At 35.8% G+C, this 25,619-nt stretch overlaps 1 protein-coding gene across 3 annotated transcripts in view; it reads right to left on the bottom strand.

Moving 5' to 3' along the window:
* The window catches only part of thrap3a (thyroid hormone receptor associated protein 3a), a 39,114-nt gene extending 13,993 nt beyond the window's left edge, over positions 1 to 25,121 (bottom strand). The window contains exon 1 of one of the 3 annotated variants that reach the window (XM_043260432.1): positions 24,992 to 25,121. The gene's annotated coding sequence lies outside the window, so the exon portion shown is untranslated. Of the gene's footprint in view, positions 1 to 2,297; positions 2,628 to 24,991 lie in introns of those variants that run through there. The other 2 variants (XM_043260433.1, XM_043260431.1) reach the window with 2 other exon arrangements.
* Between the last annotated feature and the right edge of the window lie 498 nt (positions 25,122 to 25,619).

Below are 25,619 nucleotides of genomic sequence, written 5' to 3'. Positions count from 1 at the left end.
GCAGCAACAGTTTCTCAGTCTCACCACCTGTCTTTAGAGATTAGCAAAGTTAGTTTCAGATGCTTAAAATAGAAATAACAGGAAAAAAAACACCTCACCAGTTACTTTTATCTGTATACAGAACAGCTTCCTTTTTGCAAATGGGGTCTAATTGACTCATAAGGGTAGAGGAGTCTGATTATGACACTTTTATGATAATTAAGGCATCATTGCATGGGTTAAAAAATGTGCTGGATTGATTTCAAAGCATAGTAGTGTATTAGAAAGGAGCAGCTGTCTCTTAATCCTTCTTTAGCTAATCTTTAATTTTCCTGAGGGGTCAATAAAGCATCTATGTGCCTATTTGACCATATGGGAATGGAGTGTGGTCTGTACCCTAATCAAAAGGATTTGATAGCTAAAAATGTCTGTGTCAAACATCTCCGGTGGTCATACCCTTGTGCTGTCATTACAACATCACAGATGCACATGCATCTAGATGGCTCTCAACAGTAACAGCTGCTTTTGGACCTTCTCACCTGTTCGATTAAGGGGGGAAAGTTGATGTAAACAATGGTGCAACCTGACACGACAGCAGTATGTTTCCAACACTCAATCAGCCGGCCTATCATTAAGACCACAGTTGCTACACCAACAGCACCAAAATCACATTTGTTATCTGCATTTGTCAGCAAAAGAGACACTTATCAACAGCCAAAGCAACTGCCACATTCTTCCAAAGACTCCACAGATGAATGGAAACCTCTTTGAAGTGTAAAAAACATGTCCTTTAGAGCCTACAGCTTCTGAGGTAATGATTGATTGTGGAGTTTCGAATCAATCTCTTCAGCAGCTCTATTAATAAATGAAGTATGAGTGCATTGAATGAAATTGAGAAGCTCTATACTTTACTTGCAATGAACTTTAGCTTCTCAAGACTCAAAGAGAGCCACATCCTGTCATTATTTCTCACCATCAGAACATTTGCATGGGTTTCTACCCTCTTTTGGTCACATAAATCTTCCATATTCCATATAGTAATTTGTAACGATGGGCAGACAAGTTTCAAAATGTATAGTAAATCATACAATTATATTTTCTATTTTGAATGTTATAAAGTTCTAAAGGAATAGCTTTGGGTTATGAAAAGTCATCTCAACATTTAACTTTTACTCTACAGAAAAGAGTAGCATGAACATTCTGCTGAAGTTTTTCATTTTGTGTTCACTGAAGATAGTAAAGGTTGGAAATATATGAGGGTATGTACCATCATAAGACCCAAAACCCTGCTTTTAGAGGAAACTTTTTTTCAGTTTTAATGCCGAGCCTGGTCCAATGCTGGGCCCTTTTATTTTGTGATGACTTGTGTCTCATCTTGCTGTCATCGCTGCATCTTTTAGCCTCTGCTGATATCACAAGGGAACTCATCAGTTGAAGGTCTTCTCTATTTTAGTCTTATATGAGAATGAGCTCAAATATATAGCCTAATACAGAACTGGGTGTAATGATGAGAAAATGCTTGACAAAACAGATTTTTAAAAAAAAAGGCTGACCAAACTTTCCATATTAATATAGTGAGCTACTTAAAGAGCTTGTTATTGTTCCAAGAACAAGCTTCACAAAGCCAAAAGTGAATGAATAGTCTTACATAATATACAAAACCAAGCGTTTAATAGATTTGAGATTATTCAAATGTGTAACGCATGGTGTGGCACTAAAATGTAAGATCCGACTGACAAAATGTTGTCACTGTGTCACATATTCAATCTCATCCATCATCAAGACATTAAAAGAAATATTCTTGTGCATGATCAAACATTCCCTGTTCAAAAAAATCCACAGATAATGTATAGCGCTCATGAACTGTATATCATAAATCTATAATAAAACATAAAATAAAAGGTATGCCTACATTTAAATAATTAAATCCATGCTCAGGACAAAAGAGAAAATAAGGGAATAAAAACTGACAAATTAATGCTTCTGATTGTAAACCAGAGATTTTAATTTGTATTTCAAAAATATTTGGAACATGGTGTAGAACTATTTTTAAATTATAAATATATAGCCTATTTAAAATGTTATGTCGTGCATGGTTTGTCTATTTATTTTTGATTTAAAAATAAAAGCTTCACATCTTTGAAAATGATTTTAAAGGCTGCAAAAAAGATGCAAAACGGCACAAAGCTGTTTATATGCTGAAGTAGTTATTAGTTTGTTTCATCCTCTTCAATTCTATTTAGCTCTATTTTAAAACAGCCCTTACTTATTAAGTTTCTAAAAAAAAAAAAAAAACAAAAACAAAGAAAAACACTTACCTCGATGTAGTCCAGGATGAAAAGATTCATCTACTGTCAAATGTTACAGGTAAATGAAATAGTTTCCTTTCGTTTCGAAAGAAAAAAAAAATCGTTTTACTTAAAGTAATTATTTAAATCATTCTGTCGGAGAAAACGGCAATATCCAGTTGGTTTAATCTGAGGTATCCCCATTCAAAACGTAGTTATTTTCATTCCAAATGACAAACGTTTCGTATTAAGTCGTAACCAAACTGTATAGTCGCCCGTGAACACGGAGAACTATTCAAGTGAAATGATGTAAAGCAGCTTTATGTGCTCACAGTGGCAGACTGGGGGTGTGACACGAGACTGTGAGATACAGCGTGGATACTACAGGCTGCGCGGGTCAGGTTTCTCCTCTGCATTCCCGTCAATCAAATGTGCGCTGAAAGTTAGCCACGCCCTTAGACGAATTAAAGGAACAGGCAAGCTTTATCAGACTTACGTGCGTGCGAGATCTTCTGTTAGCATCATAAAAACTGTTAGGCTATTAATGCTGTAGCTACGTATGCAAAAACAGTTATAAACAAATTTGTTAGTGGATTTAGATATGAGAGGACCACAGAGGATAGCCTTTTTCTGTTGAGGAAGCATGATTATGGATTATGGTATTTTGAGAAGATGGCAATTATGTAAAAGGCCCCATATTGTACGCCTACTCCAAGGATGGTCGATCTGACAGGATTGTTATTATGAGGTGAATCATATCTCACGTGTGTAGTAAAAGACAAACTCACTGTGTCTGTATATTCATGATGAAGATTTTCTGCAGGCGACTATTTTTACAGCTACATTATTATTCCAGCTACAATTAATCACAACAGTGCTTATACAGTTACACATAATTATATATAAAGTTGTTTGTTTTACATGCACACAGACATTATTTAAGTTTAAGACGACATAGACATGAATCTTTTCTGAAGTGTGCAAACTCAAGCATTTAAACCAAAGGGTTTTTTTTTTATTGTATACCTTTGAAATAATTCGCTTTGAAAGAATAACAACAGTAGCAGTATGAAATGATATTTAATATTAATATAATATTTTCATGGCTTTGATGTTTCTCTATGTCCAGGTGGTTGCCGCAAGCTTCGTTGTAATTTCTTTGTCGGAATTAATTGCTTTTGCTGAAAAGGCTGTGAGCGATTGTACAGGTGTGGATATATCTGTGGCAGCTCAGCTATGTATATAGCGACCTGGAGATGTTCTGCCTTGCCTGACCTCGGCTGAATGAGAAATGAACCAGGAAAACAAAAAATCCTGTGTCAAAGAAGGTGGATTTTCAGTACACATCTACCAATTGCGTAACCACCTCGGTCGTAGATCAAAGGTGTTTAGAAACTAAAACAAACTCCACAAAATGTTATCTTTGTTGAGCCACTTCAAACTGCCAGAGCAAACTTTGAACTGTTGTTCAAAATGACGTCATTTCCGTTTGTTCTTCAGTTTAGTTTGAAGTATATCAGTGCCTTAATCAAGGAACTGGCTTTACTGCGGATATGAACACGATAATCAAATTCAATTAATTGCGCAGCCCTAGTCAATTCCACCTTTGCTATGAAAATCTGTCACTTCTGAATCACCAGTTGTAAGTATTATATAAGTATTTGCTATTGACTGTTTTGTGCAGTATAGAGTAATGTGTCATTCTTACATTTACGGTTGCAGAGATGGATTTATGCTTACAAAAATAATATCCTCTGCTCTCTAATTAGAACTGGCAATGAGTAGATAATAAACAGAAATGCACTGTTGTTTCTCACTGACTGTTTGAGCAAAGAGATGTGTGTGTGTGTGTGTGTGAGTGAGTGAGTGGAGTGAGTGAGTGAGTGAGTGAGTGAGTGAGTGAGTGAGTGAGTGAGTGAGTGAGTGAGAGAGGGGAAGTGGAGTGGTATACTGCAAATACAAACATCTTCACTATTTCTGTTTAGCTTTCAAGCTTGAACTCATGCTAAAACTAAGGATATTATTATTTTGAAAGCTAAAGCTTGTGATTATTGTTACATATCTGATGCGTGCTTGTGGTGTTCGGCCAATCATAATGCACTGTGTCAGAGCAGACTATGCTGGCCGGAAGGAGGGGCTTTGGAGAAAAGGGTTTGAGAAGGGCAGGGCATAGAGGAGTTACAATAATGTACAGTAACTGAAAAATAATGTGTTTTTTGAACATTAAAGCATGTCAACATATTTTGTTCCACCAAATGCACAAAATAATTATCTTAATATGTGACCACAAAATTGTATTGTTTATTACAAACATGCTTTTAGATTACTTTTGATGTTTTTATCAGCTGCTAGACCCCTTTTTCTGACGGCACTCATTCACTGCAAGGGATCCACTTGTGTGCAAATGATTTAATACTGATCGCTTTACTTTTGCAAGGCAAATGTTTAGCCATGTGTTTGAGTGAGTAAATGAACCATGATGTGTGGTCCTTAGCTTTGACAGATGCTTATATTCGTTCGAAAAAAGAAAGCCACAGAAAGCTCTCTTATTTGTTTGTTCATGATTAAAATTTAACTGGTGCCATGTCTGTATTTCATTGTACTGATTATACTCTGCCTGGATGCACAAATTGTAAAACATCTGATGCAAAATTATGAAAATGTGCTCAATGGTTATTCTGTGGTTTGGAATAGATCACCAAATCTATTTTAATTTAGCCGAAAATTAACCATGAACAATAAGAAGATATACATATTGTTAGAATCAATTGCATTACATCCTGAACATATATAAAAAAAATTCAAAGTAGTAATTGATTCAAGACAGCAAATTTGTTCCTGCAAATACTGCTTATGTCAAATGGATAGTCTACCAAATCCATCCATACAGCTGACATACATCATCCAGACCTAAGTTAAAACAGCATGTGCAACAGCTTTCAAACAAATGATAACGGTATGTTAATAAATGTTTCAATATGGTATACATTTTCACCAGAGTGTTTTAGAGGTTCAATTAAAACAGTTTACAATGATTTTTAAATGGTAATATTAAAAGAGCTTGTGCTGTTTTGACCTCAGTTTTAACCTCTCTAACCTCCCACGTTTAAAGGGTGTGTGCTGGGTGTGAATAAGACATATGAAGCGCATCAGCTCTGTTTATTTAAGTAAAAGGAGACTCTCTCACTGATACCTACTTTGTAAATATAAATGGATAACCACACAGAGTCAAACATCATGCAAATGATTCTCTTCAGTCACAGATAGTGATTTTGATGTGGTTTTGATAGTCGTGATGACAGCCCAAAATATATTGACTATATGGATACACTGTCACAGTTTTTAGAGCCAAAAGACTTAAACCAATGTATTACAAAACCTGAATGGGTTATTTAAACCAATTCATTTCACTTCCTTTTCATCACTAAGATTGTAGTTCAGCTGTCTGACACACATGATAACTATTAAATCTATGACCAGCAGAGACCAGCTATGACCATTTTACAATACCTCAATGGACAAAGCATGGGCGGAAGAAAGTTTAGTGCCAGCTTTGTTTTCCCAGAATATTTAGATTTGTTACGGTCTTCTTTTGCCAGTGTTTTCATGATTGCGGCTTTTATAGCATTTCTGACCATCTGTTAACTGTTATATCAGGTTAGTGTGATAGCCAACACAGAAACAAGATCCCATTGTTTTTTTGTTGTGTGTCTTCCATTCGCAGCTCAGGATCACAAACCGGGTACGTTTCATCAGCTTCAGTGTTCACTCATCTGTTTACATCAAGAACTTACTTAAGAGAAACGGTAAAGTCATGAAATCAATGCGAAATATAGATGCATGCTAGAGACATCAGGCATCTGACATGATTTACTGTTATTCTCTGTCTCAGATGTTTCTTTTTTCTTTCTTTGGGTCAGAATTCCTTTAAAGAGATTTTTGGAACGAGGACACTGGTCTGATCCAAAATTGTAAATTCAGATACAGTTACTATTATGCAACACCACAAGAAGTGACCTGTGCTTAATGTATGGGGGAAGGCATTTTAGAAAGTGTAGAGATGTAGAGAAAAATATTAGCACATTAAAATGGGGGATGTCAGTTATATAACACCGAATATTATGGCAATCGATATAATGCCAACAGGGAGTTTTGGAAAGGGATAATAGGTCTGTTCTGTTCCTCTGGTATTAATCCAACCAGATGAAACTCTAAAGAGAGATTTCTTGGAGGCACATTTTGCTGTACCCATGGAAAATATGGGCCTTCATAGTTCGCCTAATGAAAATCATATCATTTGAGCTCTGCGTGTTTTGTAGTTTAAAACTTCCTCAGCCAAACTGCAACCTTCAGCAGTTTTGCATTCTGTTTTCAATGTACAAGTAACAATGAATGTATAAGTAAAAATGTTTCAAGTAACGAACAAGGACTAAGGCGGTAAAAAGAAGCAAAAGAACACAAAAATATATGCACAATGTGCACCATACACCATAAACAGTGTGGAAGATGACCATAAGGAAACATGGCAGATAATAATAAACATTGTTTCACTTCTGGTGCGTCTCCTGTCTCACTGTTGTGATCTCATCCAGCTTTAGTACATATTGCCTGTTGAATTTCCAGGTGTGTCCTCAGTGACACGACATCACATGACAACCATTGTGACAACTGTGTCTTCTCTCCTGCCCAGTAACTACTGCCTATTGTGTTCAGCCTCCAGAGCACCTGTTTTTCCCATAGCAAAAGAAATTATACTCTGTTACAAGCCTGTACATGTGAGCTCCTAACACATCCAAGATCGAGGAGGTCAACTTCAAAGTGTTGGCTTTGACATTTTAAATGGTCTAAATAGATTAGCATGAGGGTGATCACAAAAGGACAAGCATTTATTTATTTATTATTATCGAGGCCTGCGTGGGAAACTAAATTCTTTTCATGAGGAATTTGTATTGTTTAAAGAAATATAGAACAAAGTCAATAATTCGACTCGGTAATCAAATTCGATTGTGGAACAAGCATTTGCACAAGACATCAGCTGATGACACAGCTATTTTCAATCTAATACCACGTTCTAGTCGCTTCCACAGGGCACGAACCATGTCGGTCCACACTGCCAGCAGCAGAAATCTGAGAGCATGGCACAGTCTCAAGGTTTTTATCACGACCTAATTGGAGTCATCAGGGCAAAGTGATGATGGAACAGATCAAACTAATACACATTAGCTATAGGCTATCTAACTCTTTGTAGTCAGAAATGGGAAAAAAATATTTGTTTGTTATATTTGACTGTACTAAGAAACCATATGTTTTGAAATCAAGATTAATGAAAGTGCGCAGCTCTGCTAGGAATAGTGCATTGCTGAAATTCTGCGTGTCGTGTAAGACTGCAAGAAATGCGTGCCAAGCAAAACAGATTTTGTTTCACTTGAAAATACACGGTTGCCAACAAACCATCATCAAACCTGTCTGTATAACTAAATATCCAAATACCTTATCTTACAGTTACAAATATACAAAGCAAATGATTATACCATGTTCGCTTGCTCTAAAAGCTGGAAAACATTTTAAATGTTGCACAACTTGCAAAACCTTATAAAACATTTGGTCACAGAGTGGTTGGTTTTACAAAGTATGCTTTACACATTTCTTTAAACCCCAAATGTATTGCTATTAAAAAAATAGCTAGCTAAAGACGTGGGATCCTTTTTTATTTTTTCCATTGTTTATTCTGTAGAAAGTGAAACTGAATGCAGTGTTTATCTGGGTGTTGTTCATATTTGATGTGCAGTGGTTAAACACCTATAACTGCATGAAAAGCATCTTTATATTGGAGTCTTGAGAGAAACCAAAACAAATATTTGGACCACTGTTTGCTTTACCTTGTCTTACCTGATTGGAAGCTTCACCTGTTATTTCTATTAGAGAATGATTGCCAAGTCACATGAATGGCAAACACTGCTTGTCCAGGAACTGGAAAGTATTCATAAATCTACTAGACAGGTGACATTCCTCATCCATTTACAATGTTTCCTGTCATTTATTAGTGTACATCAGCTTTACTTTCCAATACACTGTTTAAAACGTTGGATAGTAAACCTTTTTATGTGCAAAATTTTGAAGCGAGCATGAATGAGTGTGCATCGGGAAGTCTAAGGTGAGAAAGTAGTGGATATCAACCCGAAGTGGAGTATTCAACTGTTTTAGATGCCAGATACTAAACGGTCATAAATTAGTTGGAAGTTTTCAACACCATTGGCATTAACGACATATTCACATTGTTAGTGGGGCAACTGTTTAAACAGTGTAAAGCATCTGTGCATGAATGTTATGACTTGAAGTTTGAAAGGAAACTTGTCTATGATGAATGGACTGATAATTGGGTCTGTCCAGGTACCAGAGAAGTTCTTGAGTAATTGTTTCTTATTACTATACTTCATTATTGTTAGCACATATATGGTGAGCATTTGTTTTGTTTTTTTAAATAAAAACATAATTTAAATGACAAGATCCATCTCATCCATACTTAAGAAACAAATGTAACTTTAAAGGTTGAAATAGTACAATTATTTATAATAAAGTACACCTAATTTAATGCTTGCTTTTAAGTAAACAAAATACTTTAAAACATGAACTTAAAAAGATAGTGTTACATTCTTTAACGTATAAATAAAAATGTTTAATTTAGGTACTTTTTACACCCTTGGAGGCACATGTGGGAAAAGACCAAAATGTTGTTTTCCACAGCCCAAAGCCCTAAGAAATGAAGATGACATCAAGAAGCCACAGACAGACATTACAGCTGGAAATTAATCATTTTAGTACTGTTGTGCAAATGTCCCAAAAACTATAAAGAAAAAGACAGAATGTCTGTTAACATCGTAGCAGAGCAGCATTTGAAAAGAAAGGGAGCTTTGTGTCAGTCAGCACCTTTGCACTGAAGCAAACGGCCTTGTTTGTTAACCAGAAGGAAGCTGAATGAAAGAAAGTGAGCGCTCCCTAGACAGGCTTCTATCATTGCCTAAGTATGGGTCTTAAGCCTCTAGTTGCAGCTCGCTGCCAAACATGCAGACCTAAATAGACTCCTAATATAATGCAGGGCAGCCCACTCATAAAAGAAGAGCCCTCACTGAGACACACATAACAGGTGGGTCAGTTGGAGTTACTGGTAAAGAGCAAAATTTGTGTCAAGAATAGACTATATGTGGGAGGGGGCTTTACAAATGGATTTTTGATGAATCGGTATCTATGGAGTTTCAAGGGAAGCCTTGAGCTAAAACGGGGTCTTTGAATATTTGACCCCACTGACTGCAAATCATTAAGAGTCAGTCCAGAGGGACGGCTGCAGTCAGAAGAGATTCCTTCCCTATCACTGGAGTTATGTCTCTCTCTGATTCATTGAAATATGAAGGGGGAAAAAAGGCAGCTGATGAGGAGAAATCATGCATGGCCAACGATGCAAATTATGTGTAAATGTAGTGAGTTTGCAGGACAACTGGAAAAAGTCAACAGTCAAATGGGAAAAAAAAATGGAAGAGTTTTAAAAATTGTAATTCATCACAAAGCAAAGTATTTAAGACTTCACTGCCAAAGTACATTCAGATAATGGTGCACACATGTGCATTGTGCACACAGCAGCTGATGCATCATATTTTTTACTGATGTTCTTTGTTTTCATTAAAAATTATGACTCTCCTTTGCAAATAATCCAATAAAAACAGCTGATCCTGGTTAAAGTCAGGTACTGCTGATTGATTGAAGATGTGGCGTATGACTTCAATTGACAAAATTCTTTGCGCTGCGTGTTATGAGGATCTCAGTGGGTGTTTTTTCCCTTAAATACCATATCTAAGGATGACATACTTTTCGAAAGAAGCTGAACAAAATGACACAGCAAATACCTCAGCGTTATCTGGGAAGAGCATCAAAAATGCTCTTTTATTTTGTGATTGAGAAGCCATTCACTACAAGCTCTCCACCATGCAGCTGTTATTCCTTTTGACTTGGAGATGGAGATGTATTTGACTTATAAATGTGTGCCCACAGGCACATTATGTTGAAAAACATGGCAAAGCCAGCTGCCACTGTCTCTGAAGAGAGCTCCCAGAGAGACATGGTGAGTACATTTGAAAGAAGACAGCAGCTGAGGCAGAAAACTGCCTCTAACTCCCCAGACGCAGGTTAATCCACCTGGCTGCCGATGTAGCCTGCGGCCTTAATGCATGCTAGGAGTTTGTGATCTGTTATTTCAATAAAAAAGTTATAAGCAAGGCCTCTCAAGCCACTGCAGTACAGGGCGCTCCACAACTGAAAAAAAACAGCTCTTTGAAAGCAATTTCAGATCTTCATAAACGTTCTTCTCAATCCCAACCCCCAAGACACGGAGGGTAAATTTAGCGCCTGTGCTAATCCGTCCCTCCCATAAGCCATTTTCCTAGCACTGTCAGTCAATATTTACAGCTTGTTAACAGTCTCACTTACAGTTAACTTTCCAACATAACAGCGATGATTCCAGAGGGTGGTTGGCGCTGATTGAATTCACGTAATCGGTCAATTGTGGCATTCAGATTTTTGTGTAATGACCCATTCCACGCAGCTGTGCTAGTTTCATGCATACATATTATGTTTCTCATATAATACAATAATTTAATCTCAATTTTCATGGTTATTTATTATTTATTTAACAAGCAGCTGTGTAATTAGCGGGGTAATGTAGAGATTAGCCGGTCATAATCGCGAAATAAACTGCTACAGGGTTATACAAGACTTGTATTGAGTGATTCTGAAAAAGGTTTTTCATTTTGGTCACTGGGTGTAGAAACTGAGGAACATCTGAGGAATGTTGCATTACTCTTAACGCAAAACTAACTGAACTAACAGAAAATTGAAGTCTGTATTTGTTGGTAATTATTTTTATATTTATGACCCCACTGTTCAAAAGGTCACCTCCTTTACTATAACATGATATTAGCAATCAAATAATGCTATTTATATGTGTGTCATGAACTCTAGACCTTGGCTTTGTAAATTGACTTTCAGTCCCACTGCAGGCACCATTTACAGCTCATGTTACTGATATTAAAAAGGGTGTCGAACCCTGCACCACAAAGATTAGCTGCGACTTTAATAAACTCTTGACGCCTAGATGGTATTATAAAAACATTCAGCACAAACCACGGTACAGCACTACCATATTATCTAAACATCAGTTTAACAAAAGCATTTGTAGTAGCCCTCTCTTAAAGGGATAGTTCCCCCAAAAATGAATTAACACATGTACACGGACACGTTGTTTGCACTTTGATCTGAATGTAAACAAGTACATACACTGCATAGCTATTTTGAATCATCAATTCACCAATTTTAATTTTTGGGTGAACTATCCCTTTAAAACACTTGCCTTGACCCAACACGGACTATACAGTATTATTTATGGAGCATTTAATTTTTATGTGACAGTAAGACTACCTCAAATGTTTGGTCAAAGCATTGACATACTTGTGTAGGCTATAGTGTGTTTTAGACCAAGGACTGTCTCATATTTGTGCCAGATTTAAAAGGGTGGAGTATCACCATGAGGATGGTGCAATAAAAGCTGCTTTAATTTATCTATCTTACTATCCTGTCATCCTTTACCCAACTCAGAGGGACAAAAATACAGGTCTGAAATGACATGAGGCCCAGTAAATTATGAGATATGCCTGTAATATTGCTCTCACAAGGACATTTTCATTTATTTTTATTTTAAATAGTCTCTAATTTTTTTTTTGGCATACAGAGTATTTATGGGAACTGAAAAATGTACGGTCACTGACAAAAAGGTTACGGTACATATTCAATTACATTACAGACACAATACATTACAATGTTTTTTTTTTCCCTTTTCCTTTTTTCCCAATTCAACTTTTTACAATAATAACACAAAAACAATTTTTGTATGTTTTTATAATGTATTATTCAAAAGTGGGACGATGTGATTAAAAAATGAAGAACCACTGAATCAGGTTTAAAGGCATGTTAAAGAATGATTAACACTTTAGGAATTCAGGATTGAAACAGATATCTTTTGTTTAGTGATCATTAACAAGCCTCAGCTGAAAACAACTGGATAATGTCCAAATGTCAAACTGTCCCTGCAGGAGACACCATTAATTAATAATAATAAAAAAGCTTCAAACGTTTAAACAGCAACACCAAAAACAACAAGAGAGTGCAGATGCACCAAACAACAGATGGCAGATAATAAGCTGTAAAAAAAAAACGACATGGCATCAGTTGGAATCATTATCTTCTTCTTTATGGGTAAGAGATCTTGATGAGGTTGTGTTCAGAAGATGTTCAGGAGCAGGGTGGAATGCAGTTTGCAACCCACAATGACTCACTCAAGCTTGGTTGTCTAACCCAACCTCCACTAACATGCTTTTGGTGCAAAAAAACATCTGGAGCTGGAGAAAATTGTGGGAACAACAGGAAAATAAAACAACAGTTCTGTTGTGTAGCACAACAATAATGGATTTAATCTGTTAAAAGGCCTGATGAGAGAAAGGCTATCATTTTCACCACAAAGGAATGAGGTTGCGGTGGGTGGCCATCATCATTTATGAGTGGTGACACTGATGTCCAATTCTGAATTTCAGCTGATGCTTCAGGCAACTGACATAGTTGTGGTGCAGCATCTGTAGGTTAAAGGAACAGGCTGTTTTTGACACCCTTTTGCTGGGATGGAGGGAGGGGGAGGAACTGGGCACTGTCTACTTCCTGTGTAGACTGACTCTGCAGCAATGGGCCTTTAGAGCCAGAGAGACCCAATCACAAAAATCTGCCGCCATAGGTCTGGAAACTGTGAACCAGCACCAAAATTGGCAAAGTCGAGATGGTTAGACTCCAAAATGGGGCCGAGGCATTCCCATCCTTGCATTTCTAAATCACAGGGTGAGAAAGGAGTGAACTGTCCATCCTAATCATTTTAAATGAAAAGTATTTAATATGAGATACTAAAATAATAAAACACTGATACCTATGGAGTTTTGGAGAACTCATGCAGATGTTTAAATAGAATATACGCGTGCTATTTTGTGTTTTTGTGTGCATACAATAAAAATATTCCATGCTGGTATGTAAATGTATGTAAATATTTATTTATTATAGATTTCTACTCTACCACTCAAAATATCCTGATATATGTTTCCATTAAGGAAACTGCAAGTATATTGCTACACACAAAATCCAGAGCACTAAATGTTCTCGCAGTAGTTCTAAGTAAACTAAAACTTTAATTTTCACCGCCCACATGCAAACATAAACAGCTGTACTTTTCCAATGTAAATAACATCCTGCTCAACCAGGCATTTCATGCAGAATATGCAGAATTCGGAACAAATTGGTGTTCAGAGTTGGCTGAAACGCAACGGTTGTTATACCAATGTTCTGAACTAACAAGTTTTTCCTTGCGGATGTAAACATTAAAAGGATAACATTTTCCAGTCAAATATTGATGTTCCTTGGACACATTTTAATTACCAGACTATACCATTGGGATGTGTAAACCCAGATGATTTGCATTAATAACGAGTGGCTGCTCAACTACCAGCAATTAAAAAACAAAGAAAGTTCAAGAATACAAGTAATAATATAAAGCACATGCTAATTAATTATCATGAAATGGTTATATTGGCACAGATTAATTAGCTAGTCAGTGGTAATAAATAAGGTGTGCAGTGTGTTTTGTGCAAGATTCACTAAACTTGTATACTAATTTGCGAGCTCCACTGTATAATTTGCCTGTCAACAAGTGAATAAAATATATATATATATATATATATATATATATATATATATATATATATATAGAGAGAGAGAGAGAGAGAGAGAGAGAGAGAGAGATACCTGCATAAATAAAGCACTAGGTCTCTAGAGTAATACGTTCCCAGAATCTCATCAACTGTGACCTCACATTTGGACAATATTTGCTTTGAGGGTGTGCAGCTGTTTTGTATAGACCGGATTTAAGCTTGTCGTCTGACTTACTTGGCGGTATATTTAAAGTTCACACTTTGCTCTTAATTGTTCGCATGCTGTGAAGCTGCAGACATACCATTCAGGTTGTGCTTTACAGCTGACAGAATTTTGTTTTTTTAATCAAAATTCTGTAAAATAAGCTCTGCCTGAGAACCACAAACCCAAATTTTTAATTCTAGGTTAAAACACTTTAACCAGGGATGCACAATATATTACATTGGCATTTCTTTTTCATTCAATACTCTCTATATACAGTATATATGTGCTGCCAAATGATTGATCGTGATCATTCGCATCCAAAACAAAAGTTTTTATTTTTTCTTTCAGATCAGCTGATGTTTCACTTTAAATGCAGTTTTCAACAAATTTCCTTTTTTTTCGGCTCTTATTTCTTCTTGTTTGTGAAGCAGCAGAAATATGAATACTAGTAATGTCTCCCCTGGTCTAAAGATTTTGGTAAGAAGTGTATATACTGTATATAAGCTACTGAATATTTAATTGTGCATGCTCATTTATCCTATTTGTTATACATATGTAGTTTTTTATATTTCCTCTGCTGTCATCTAACGCTGATTTTAGTTATACCGATAACAATTCAAATCAGTCATTTTTTTTACTCCATTTTAATAGATTTCCATGGAGACAGGCCAAAGCTGTCAATCAAGACGGCATTAGCAACGGCGGCACATAAATTCTGCATTCTTATTGGTCAGATGACGTGTGAATCAAGTTCTTTGCAGTCAATTAGCATCCATAGCATGAAAATGACTATTTATTTATCTGTATCACCTACAATTATAATATCAGTGCATGTCTGAAGAATAACTTAAATTTAAAAATAATTAAAGATATGAGACATATGAAACTAATAAAGCATAGCAGACTGGTTTCCAAGGACAATTAAATTATACGGTTTAGTCATCATTATACAAAAATATTTGACCACAGAATGTCACAACTGACCAGTCACAATCATGTATTTCAGAAGAGCATGGTAAGCATCTACTTAGATTTCAACAATCTACTATATTCAGTATTCAAGTAATCAGTTATGAGTGCAGCTAACCACACACTCAAAACATAAAAACACAGTGTAAATAAAAAGTAAAAGTCAAGAGAATAAATCAAGAACATATTTCTTTTTTGATCATGGAGCACATAACCCCGAAGGTAATACAATGCCCCATGCGTTTACTATCATTACTTTTAGAGAACGAAATGTGAAAGTAAAAGCTTTGAGAGTGTGTAGTATTACTTTTACGTAAAATAAGTAATTGATCCACAGATTAAGGGTAGCAGTGACGTGACTAAAGAGGTAAATCACTTTTCTAATAATCAGAATGATATGCTCGTAAACTTTGCTCACATTTGTATTAGGGTTAAGGTTCTCAGGCACATCTTCAGACAGATCGGTTATATAACTTAACAGATTAAGCTACAAATTTTCTCTTTTCTCGCACACTCCCTTTACTGTCACTGTTAGCCAAAACCCAGTCCAAGAAGCCCATCTGGATTTTATTCCTTTTCACATTTGGTTACTTAACCGAAAATAATGGTTTCCCTCTCACTAGAACAGGCAAAATCTCAAAGTCCTCATATGGCATTTATTAGATTATGTGTCATTATCGTCAAGCTCCTGACAAAAAAATCATGCTAATTAACACCTCGTTTGTCTGTTATTCCGACCATATAGGCTCCATCTTGCTGTTAGGTTTTCATTTCAGTGTATGCACTCTTAGACAAAGCTACTGTGTCTTCAGTTCATTATATTAGTAGATGCTTTCCACTTACAGCATGAAACTGGGTTACACTTTTCACTGTCTGCTGCAAGAAGTTTTAATATATATCGGCTAGCCAAATAGCATTTGGCTCGAAATATGTTTTTGGATCTAAGCACCCATTAAGTTTAAAGGGTAAAAGATAGTCCATTGCAATTTAAAAAACAACTGAGACCATTCAGACAAACTGCAAAGCCCCTTAAGGAACATGTTAATGAAAAAACAATTAAATGGTTGGATAAATGAATGAAATAAATTATTTTGAAGTTAAAGTTTTGTGAAGAAATGCAAACATTTCCAAGCAAACACAGAGTTTCTTAGATTAGACAAATGCAAATATTCAGTTTTTCATATCTCATATTTCAAAACTTGCCTAGCTGGCTCAAATAGTTTTATTTTTATTTTGTAAGGAGACATTATTCATATTAATCAAGACTTGATCAAGATGCTCTACCATTATTTTCAATTCCATTTAGAAGGGGATTTCTGTAGTAATTGGGTGAAAAGTTAATTCCAAACTAAAAGAGGTTAATTTTGGATGTCAGTTTGATTTGCATATTTGACCTGTTTTTATATCAGTTTTGATTTTTAAATGTCTTTTTAATATCAAAGGCTGGTCAGGCAATATACAGGGCACCTTTCTCCAGTGTGCATACTGTGGTTCATTCTGGTACTTTTTTGTTAGTCCCGAACCAAAAGCTAAATTTTGAAAGCTAGAACTCAGCATTTTCTTGACTTCAACAGGCCAAAGGTGCATGGAACAAGGCACTATTTAGAGAACAAGGTGTTTTTTCAAAACCCCATTCGTCAAGAAGAAAAACATAGCATGGCTCTTTAATTTCCGTACAACAACAACTGCAAAAATTAAATAAGGCTTCCCAAAGATTAAATAGGATAAATCTGTAATTGAATTTAAAATAAAAAAAAAAGGAAAAACTTTCAGCTTGTGTTTAAATATTTCCTGTTTTACGAATATTTTACTCACCTTCCTTCAAACTCCAAAACCCAATGATCTCATTTTCTACACTTTAAAAATGGTGCCAGGACAAATTATTGGTTTGAATGGATTCACTGTTCTGCTTCTGTCTCTTTTTCTCCGGTTCCAGATTTGTACTTCTGGCTATTTGGTGCCTTCCAAAGTCAAGCAAATGGAGTGCTACCATTCTGTCTGTGCACATCTCGTCTTACACATCACAGGTATCGCAACCATTCCCACCGGTCAACCCCCTGCATGTGGCAAACACAAACATGCAACATATTTGACTCTCATATTTGAGCTCTGATTTCAAAAGCGTTCACCTAATTTCCATTCGACTCTTGGCTCTTGTTTACAGTGGGCAAGAGGAGAGAGGATGGTGGCCATCCCAAAAATACAGAACGCAAAGCTTCCAGCTTTCCAAAGCAGCTGGACAGACAAGTGACACCATTGTCAAATCATGAGGCTCTTTTCCATAAAACATTGTTAAACCCTGTGTGAAGGTTTGACACTGGATTCTGTCCTTTTTCTCATTTTCTTAATGCTAACCCTTCGTTTGAGCAGCTTCATATGTCAAGCTTTCTCAATCCATTATGTAAAGTATCAATGTCACTGTCTATTAGTCAACTAATCCTTCAGTACACAAAAGAATCTACTATGGAAATTTGTGCAAAGTACAATGCTCTTTTGCAAAGTTGTCACAGTTGCCAAAATCGCGTCAGTGGATAATCACTTGCTCCTGAAAAAAACCTTCTAGGCAGCAGAAAACTCCCCACTGAACTCTCGATCATAAATTATGTTTAAAGCAAATTTTCTTTGCACTTTTAGATCATATTAGTCACGCACTGGAATACAATGGTTTGCATTAGCCTGCTGAGTCACAATCTTGCATCACATTCATGGGGATCTGATCTCCGATTATTCATATATATTTTAAATAGTTTGGTATGGTAAGCAAGGTTAGTTTTGTTTGTTCATGGTGAATCGTATGAACAAAGACTGTGGTAAATATTTCCAGCAGTGACCTTCTATAATCAAGACTTGATGGTTATATTACTTTCTTTGAGGAGACTGTTTCAGATTCAGACCCCCTCAAAGATGGCTGAATCTTTCTGGATATGGGACAGGTTCACTTTTAGATTGAATAACGTACAAACTGAAGAAAAACCCTCTGCAGAGCGTCATCTACATGTCAACTACTGCTTTTACTGTGTACTCTGTGCCAGCTAGAAGCAGCTATTTATTATTCTGGTGGATTCTTGGACAGAGGTGGCCTAGAAACACATAAACTGTTCTAGACATTTAAAAGATAAATGTAACACATATGGCATGGTTTAGCAATACGCTATGAACTTGGGGGTTGGAGAACGAAGATGTACTGTCTATATATGACTGTTTTATGTAAAGACTTTTTCAAATATATTTTCATCTTTTTTCATTGTCAGAACCAATTCCTTGGTTAACTAAGAAAATACTACATAATCATTGAAATCATTCCATTCGGGAGCTTTGATACTTGAGAATGAGTTTCTTTTAAAAGCACTGTAAAAAAAATCCCTTGCAATCCCTTGCCTCTATTATTTTTGAAAATTAAAAGGGGTCATATGATGTTGCTAAAAAGAACAGTATTCTGTGTATTTGGTGTAATGCAATGTGTTTATCTGGTTTACGTTTGTTGCATTTGTATCCTGTGGTACCGGTATGTACCGAACTGAATTAGAACGCGGATTTTGGTGTCGTGCCCGAATGACAAACCCAACAAATCATTGTAGTATCGCAAGTGTGCATGTTGTTTTCACAATCCGATTTAAAAACACAACTTGTGACATAAGAGCATCCGAGGAGCATGTGAATGCAGTAATTACACTTGCAGATAGCCTTTTGTTAACTAGCTAAATATGCTTCGATTAAAATGCCTAAATATAAAATTCCTTTGTATTCACATTTTTAAACCTGTTGTGAAGGAAAACCTAAAATTGCAACATATGACCCCCATTAATGTGATGTGTAACACATCTGTGAATGAAAACATCCTGCAAAGTTATACATCTGAAAGTGCACCGTGTAAAAAATTATTGTCTCTCAAAAAAAAGAGCTGACTCTTAATCATCGAAACGAGCCGTTTCATGTTAACGTCAAAATGAAACATTAACATATGTCGCCCACTTATTGGTCTTTTTTCATGTTGGTCTGAATGAAAATGCAATTCATTGTTTGCCACTAGGTGGCCACAAGAAAGGGTCCGTTCAATAGCTAACAAACACTGCTTTATATAAAATCAACCAATAACCAGAGGAGTTTGAAAAAGTGATTTCTTTTTTAACCTTTCATTAATTGCATTTCAACAATTTTTTAATACATGCAATAACTCTAAACCTTCCCAGAGGCATGAAACACCCATGAATGCAGGCAACAAGATGTTGGGAAGGGATATGAGAACCAAGGACACTGCGGATGTTAAGTAGTAGATCTGAAATACTTGGCATCTCAATTATAAACGAAGGTTTCTCTCATCGTGCTGAAGGCTAATGTGGTTAGGTCAGCCTAGCAGTCCTTAAAAGAAATCTGACTCGTTGCTAAAGCCCTTGTTGCCACGGTGGGTGTTCAGAAGAGAGTTTATTTTAATAAGATGTGGCATGCCTGCGCAATGAGTAAGAAAGAACAGAAAAGCACTCGGGGTTATGGAGGAGATAGAGATATAACATCCATAAATACATACACAAAGCCATCTGCTATATGTTTTCCAAGCATACAACGATATTCTGCAATACTTAATGAAACATAGGCTAGTATGCAAAGTTTCTTTGTTTGTATTTGAATTTCACTCTTTTCATCCTATAATCTTTAATAAAGTTTGACTTTGCTGGCAGATCAACATTTCCATGACAAAGAGCTTACAAGAGGCTTTCTGTGAATGCTGATTCATCATGCCTACAGCCTGAACATGATAGGCGGCTCTCTGTAAGGCCTCTGAAATTCAGCCAAGATCACTCTTAACCTGAGGAAACTAAGTCTTTAAATAATGCTTTTATTTTATATTACATATTTGTCCAGAGAAAACCTGAGTGTTATTCAACCATCAAAAGAAGAAAACATAATATTAAAACAGAAAAGGCACAGTACATTAAAATGAGTGAGGCAGCCAGACCGGAATGACTAAAACTAATTCATAATTGAAATAAACAGCATGGGTCTAATATATATAAATAATTTATATTAATTAGATTAAAACATTGCACGTGTAAAGCTACTAACTTAACTGCAGTTGTCAGGTTACAAAATGAACTTTAACGATTCATTGAGGACTGAATCAATCCTGGTGGTTCTCGAATCTACAAATTCAATTATTTATCTGAAGAGCAGTCCGCTTTTGGAGAAATGTCAGGTCAAATATATAGTATAGTCAAATATATTTATAGAATGGATAACTTAAAGCTTTATTTTGGGGGAAAATGATTAAGTACCTGCAAGTTCTACTGAAACTGTCCTATTTTTTGCTATGTTGATGGGGTTATGCCAACGTGGTAACTTCGGTATTAAAATTATTTGATGGGCGCTCATGTTTAACTTCCAAGTGGCTTGTTAAACAACATAATTCTCATTGCACATGAAGACGGCATTTCAGGCAAAAGTTAATAGGCAGATTTTATGAGCTATATCATGACTTCAGCAAACTGAAGTGGGGCATATGAAAATACAATAAACACCTTTATATTATTGATAAAACTTTACAGACTTCGCAAATAAACACCAATATGTGCCTCCATACTGTTTTATTGAAATGTTTAGAGCACTGCACTGTCTACGTGATGATGTGAAAGAACCATGGAATATATTTCTGAACTGGTTTATTGAAACAAATAGTTTCAGTTGAACCGATTCACGCAAATAAGTCGGACTTCATGTTAACAGTCCTTTCCTGCCAATGTAATTCCTGCTTATACTTGAACGTCTATAGTATATATTGTATTTTTGCTATTTTGTACATTTTATATATTTGTATATAATTCTTTTTTTATTATCTGTCTTGTCTCGTCATCCTGTTGCACTGTAGAGCTTCTGTCACTAAAACAAATTGCTTGTATCAAAAAGAAATTGGCAATAAAGTTGATTCTGATTCTGATGTGTGGCATTGAATCATGTTAGTTGATTGTTTATTCAGATAAATAAATAAAAATGATTCTTATTTGAATTCCAATAGACTTTAAGACTTTTATATTAAAATGAGAAAAAATAGGGTTTATTCTAGTATTTTAATCATTAAATAAAGGTATCTTTTTTTCTGATCTGAGGTTAATAATTATAAAATGTCTGTGATACATTTTATAGTTTTATGTTCACAAAGTTATGAAAATATAGGTTGTTTTGATGAAAGGATTTACATTCGAAAGATTATTTAATTTCATTTTTATTTAGTCGCTGTCATGCATCAACCTCATAAATTAAGAGCAGTTCAGAATGGAAAGGACAGGAGTGTTTACATGAGTGCATATGGCATATTTGTTTGGACATATGGTTTTGTTTCTTTTTGTCACTGCAGTGCTTTTTTTGTCATAAACTGGACTTTAGTATATGAAGGCCAAGAGAGGCCTTTATGTAAGCCCTAATGTCCACAGCTGTGCAACTGAAAAGGATATTGCCGTCTGAGTATGCACAAAATGTGTGATAAATATCAACATCCGTAGATCTATTCGTCCACACCAGGTCTAAATCATCTTTTACATGACAGAGTGAATCTGGGACAGATTTAAAATGGCCATGGTATGGAAATCTAAAATTTGCCACAGCGTGCAACACTGAGGGAACACGATTGGTTAGACAGCTGCTCAAATTTATTGTCTTAATGGTTTTAATGATTTGAATTATTGGTTTACGTGGAAAAACAAATAGAAGAAGGGACGGAGTACGTTTAGCAACAGTCACAAAAAGGGGATTGTAGCATATACAGAGGAGGTGAATGAATGAGAAAACTGTAGCAGGCCTGTGCTGTGCATGCAGTTTGGTAGGTGATCATCACAAACACTCCCGACCTTTTAACACACTGTCCACAGTTCATAAGTGCCTGTTCTCAAGTGTCTCCCGTATGCACACATGCACATATACTCACACGGACGTTTATTAACCCTTGACCGACTTGCCTCATGAAAGCTCTGCTTCGTTCCTTTGATGACAGCTTTTCCTGAGCCTTTCATTTACTCAGTGGAAACAGTGATGAGGCAGTCATTTTATTTGGGATATATTAAGCTATTAAAAATACATTTGAAAAGTTATTAAAATGTCTGGGTGATGTAATTGTTTGAAGGAAGACTTTAATAAAAAAAAACCCATTAAATGGTTGAAATTTAAATTAAAAACAACTGTTTGATAAAATCATTTATCCATCTACCCTTAATATAAAAACGTAAAATATACAGCTATATAGTATAAATATACTGTAAATATACTATACTATAAAAATACTATAACTAAAATATATGTAGCCTACTATAACTATAAATATCTAAGTGTACTTTGTTGCTTTTCAGCAACATTAAAAACATTTGAACTGTGTACATTTATTATTAATTACATTTATTACACACACATACCATATATAATTAATATATAAAAATATTTGGGTCAAAGACGTCAAAATGTCACAAAAGTGATTTTATGTCCATACTAGAAAGCATGTTAAATGAGAGTAAAGTGTTTTCTTTGAAAGGTTTCAAGTTAATTTAAGTTTTTGGATAATAAAAAGTAAAAATTTGGTTGAAATAATATTACATGGTCATTCAGTGTAACTAAAAATGTAAACAACATGCTCATTCTGACTTGTACTTATTAAATATGTAAAAATATAATGAAGCATATTAAATGTTATTGTGTTTTAAATGAGTAAAACAATTACTGATAAATGGGCGAAACCTGGGATAGTGGCAAATTTCAAAAAAATAAAATTATAATTAATTAGTATCTGGGGTGAAAGTAATTCATCTTTTAATGTGTCATAAATTGATTTTTGTTGTAAATGTGCCTGACAAGATTGTTACACTGAATGACATTTTTGTGGGTAAATTTAGTAAATCAGGGCAAAATGTTTGATATTTATTTTTGGCTCAGAAAAACAAAAGCAAAACTGCTAAATAATTTTAACAGAAAACTATTCATTTAAGAAAGAAAAAAAAATCTTTTAATTTATATTATACATAAATATAATATATAAATATAGCATACTTTTCTTAAATATATATGTGTGCATGTAAAAGTTTTATTTTAAATTAATCTAATATAATATGGTCATAAAATTATAAAGTTAAGAGACAACAAATAGTTAACAACTGAATTCTACTTTGTCTAAAAATACACCAAACTATGTATTATTCAATATTGCTGTTACAAAGAAGATATGAAAGGCACAATGATGAATAGCTGGTCTTTTCAGAGTTCTGAGTCAGTCTTCCCGCAGATCAGCCAGTAACAACAATCCAGTGCCAGACAAGATGGTTTTCAGCCGACCACTTCCTTTAATACACTGGAGGTGGCAAATGTTCTCAACGCAAGAAAATAAAAGAAGAGACACAGCTGTTGTTCTCCTGCTGTGATGAAAGCCTCTCTAGCCAGCTAGCAAAACTGAATCCAGGATCCTCATAGCTCCTTAATGCTACTTAACATCGAGTCTAGAGTTGAAGACACTGATGTATTCGAGGTATGGCGTATGTTCAAGTCATGGATCCTTTGCATTCAAATCACAGTACTGCATGCAAATCATTCAGGATGCGAGAAAAAGAAAGACACGTAGTACTGTGCCACCGTTTCAACTTCATGATCCTTCCATATGTTGATGAACAACTACTATCCACAGATCAGCAGTTTTGAAACAAAGCATCACAGTTTCACTGTATCACGCCGTTTTTCCACAATCCAATCTGCTCTTTATTATTCCCTTTTATAAAAGGCAAAAGCCAATAAACAAAATGTGATTTTAAATCACTAAATATGAGTCATACAGTATGTCCTTCATGAAAGGGGCCCAGTGACTTATGAAAATAAATGTGACTCCAAAAGGCAGATATAACAGATTAAGGGAAAGCCTAACGGGAAGCCACACTGGTGTCGATCAAAGGTGCTTGATCAAAAAGCCGACCAACGCCCGAGTGCTTGAAGAAAACAAGAGTACAGATTATCCAGCTGCTGCCCATTTACCTCCAGCTGCTCGGTGACCACAGATTTCACCACCCCCATGACTGCCACCTCCTACTGTAATGGCACCTCAGCCAAACGCCTCAAAGATCACGTGAAACACCAGAAAGTCCACAGCTGAAGTGAAAGACCCATCTCTCACTGGGAGAAGAGAAAAACAGGCATGTTTGGAAAATACCCATCACTCAAACGCCAATAACAATTTCCAGTGGGCTTATTTTGAGCACCAGCCATACTGGGCCTTTGCGTCAATATGCCGTCGTATGATAACAGCTGTGGGAAGGGGACTTATTGCCTGGGAGATAAGACAGCTGAGAGTGAGTGTGAGTGAGAGCGAGTAGGGCTGGGGACAGCAGTTTGTTTGAAGTCCTTTGATGGTGCACAAACTCGTAGTGTGGAGCGATGGATGTTCACTCACCACAGAGCTTGACCGCTCGATAACCTTTGTGCTTCATGAAATGTGGAGGTATGGAGGACATGTTTGCCTTTCAGCAACATTTATTAAACGTTTAAGGCTAGTTCAATGCTCGTTTTCCCAACAAACACCACTGGTAGGTTTTTAGCATCACGCTGAAACTTTGTATCGCTTCAAGTGACTCCAAGTGCCAGTATGCAGTGCTGGGGATAATGGCGTTACGAATTGCTGTTTCCCGTTACAACGCCGTTACAGTTACTGACAAAAAAAAATGTGGCGTTACTATATCATGATATCATTAGGGTTTAATTTTTCAGTCCATCTGAATGGGTGCGCAGTGTAGCTGTGTTTGACGTACCATAAACTGTGAAGGCGCACGGGTCACCGTCTCTTTGTCTCACACACGCAAAGATATAGAGCAAGAGAGTCTTTCATAACATGTAGACTTTACGTGCTGCATGTAAACGATTTTCTTTGTTGTATTTTCCGGTCAAAATAGCGTTCATTTTGAATTCCTCAGCTTTTAAAAACTGCCGGTTTCTCTGGTAGTGGGCGGAACTAACGAACTACCGACAATCCCATTGGCTGGCGCTCACCTATTATCGTCCCTGTTTTGTTTTCAGCAAATCATTTCGAGCGAGAGCAACTATAACTTTTTTTCTTTTTTCTTTTTTTTTACAGTAACGTACCCAGCACTTTCAGTATGATTGAATAATTAGAAACATTACCTCAAGAAAAATATTCATTCTTAAACAAAACAAGTGGCAAGGAAATGCATACTCGCATAAATTCTGAATTCAAAATGTCATCTAATTTGTTTAAAAAAAAATTCTGGATTGTGTTTTTTATTATTTGTATTTTTTTTCCTCTTTACAGTGTTCGAACTTCGAATATATATTTATAGGCTATAGCTACTACATTTTCTGTGAAAATGTCAGATGTGCTCCAGTCGTGTTCAAACCTCTAAACTAATTAGCTTTATCATT

This window comes from Puntigrus tetrazona, chromosome 16 (assembly GCF_018831695.1).
Source record: "Puntigrus tetrazona isolate hp1 chromosome 16, ASM1883169v1, whole genome shotgun sequence".
Taxonomy (NCBI): domain Eukaryota; kingdom Metazoa; phylum Chordata; class Actinopteri; order Cypriniformes; family Cyprinidae; genus Puntigrus; species Puntigrus tetrazona.
This window is presented reverse-complemented; position numbering and strand designations above follow the sequence as displayed.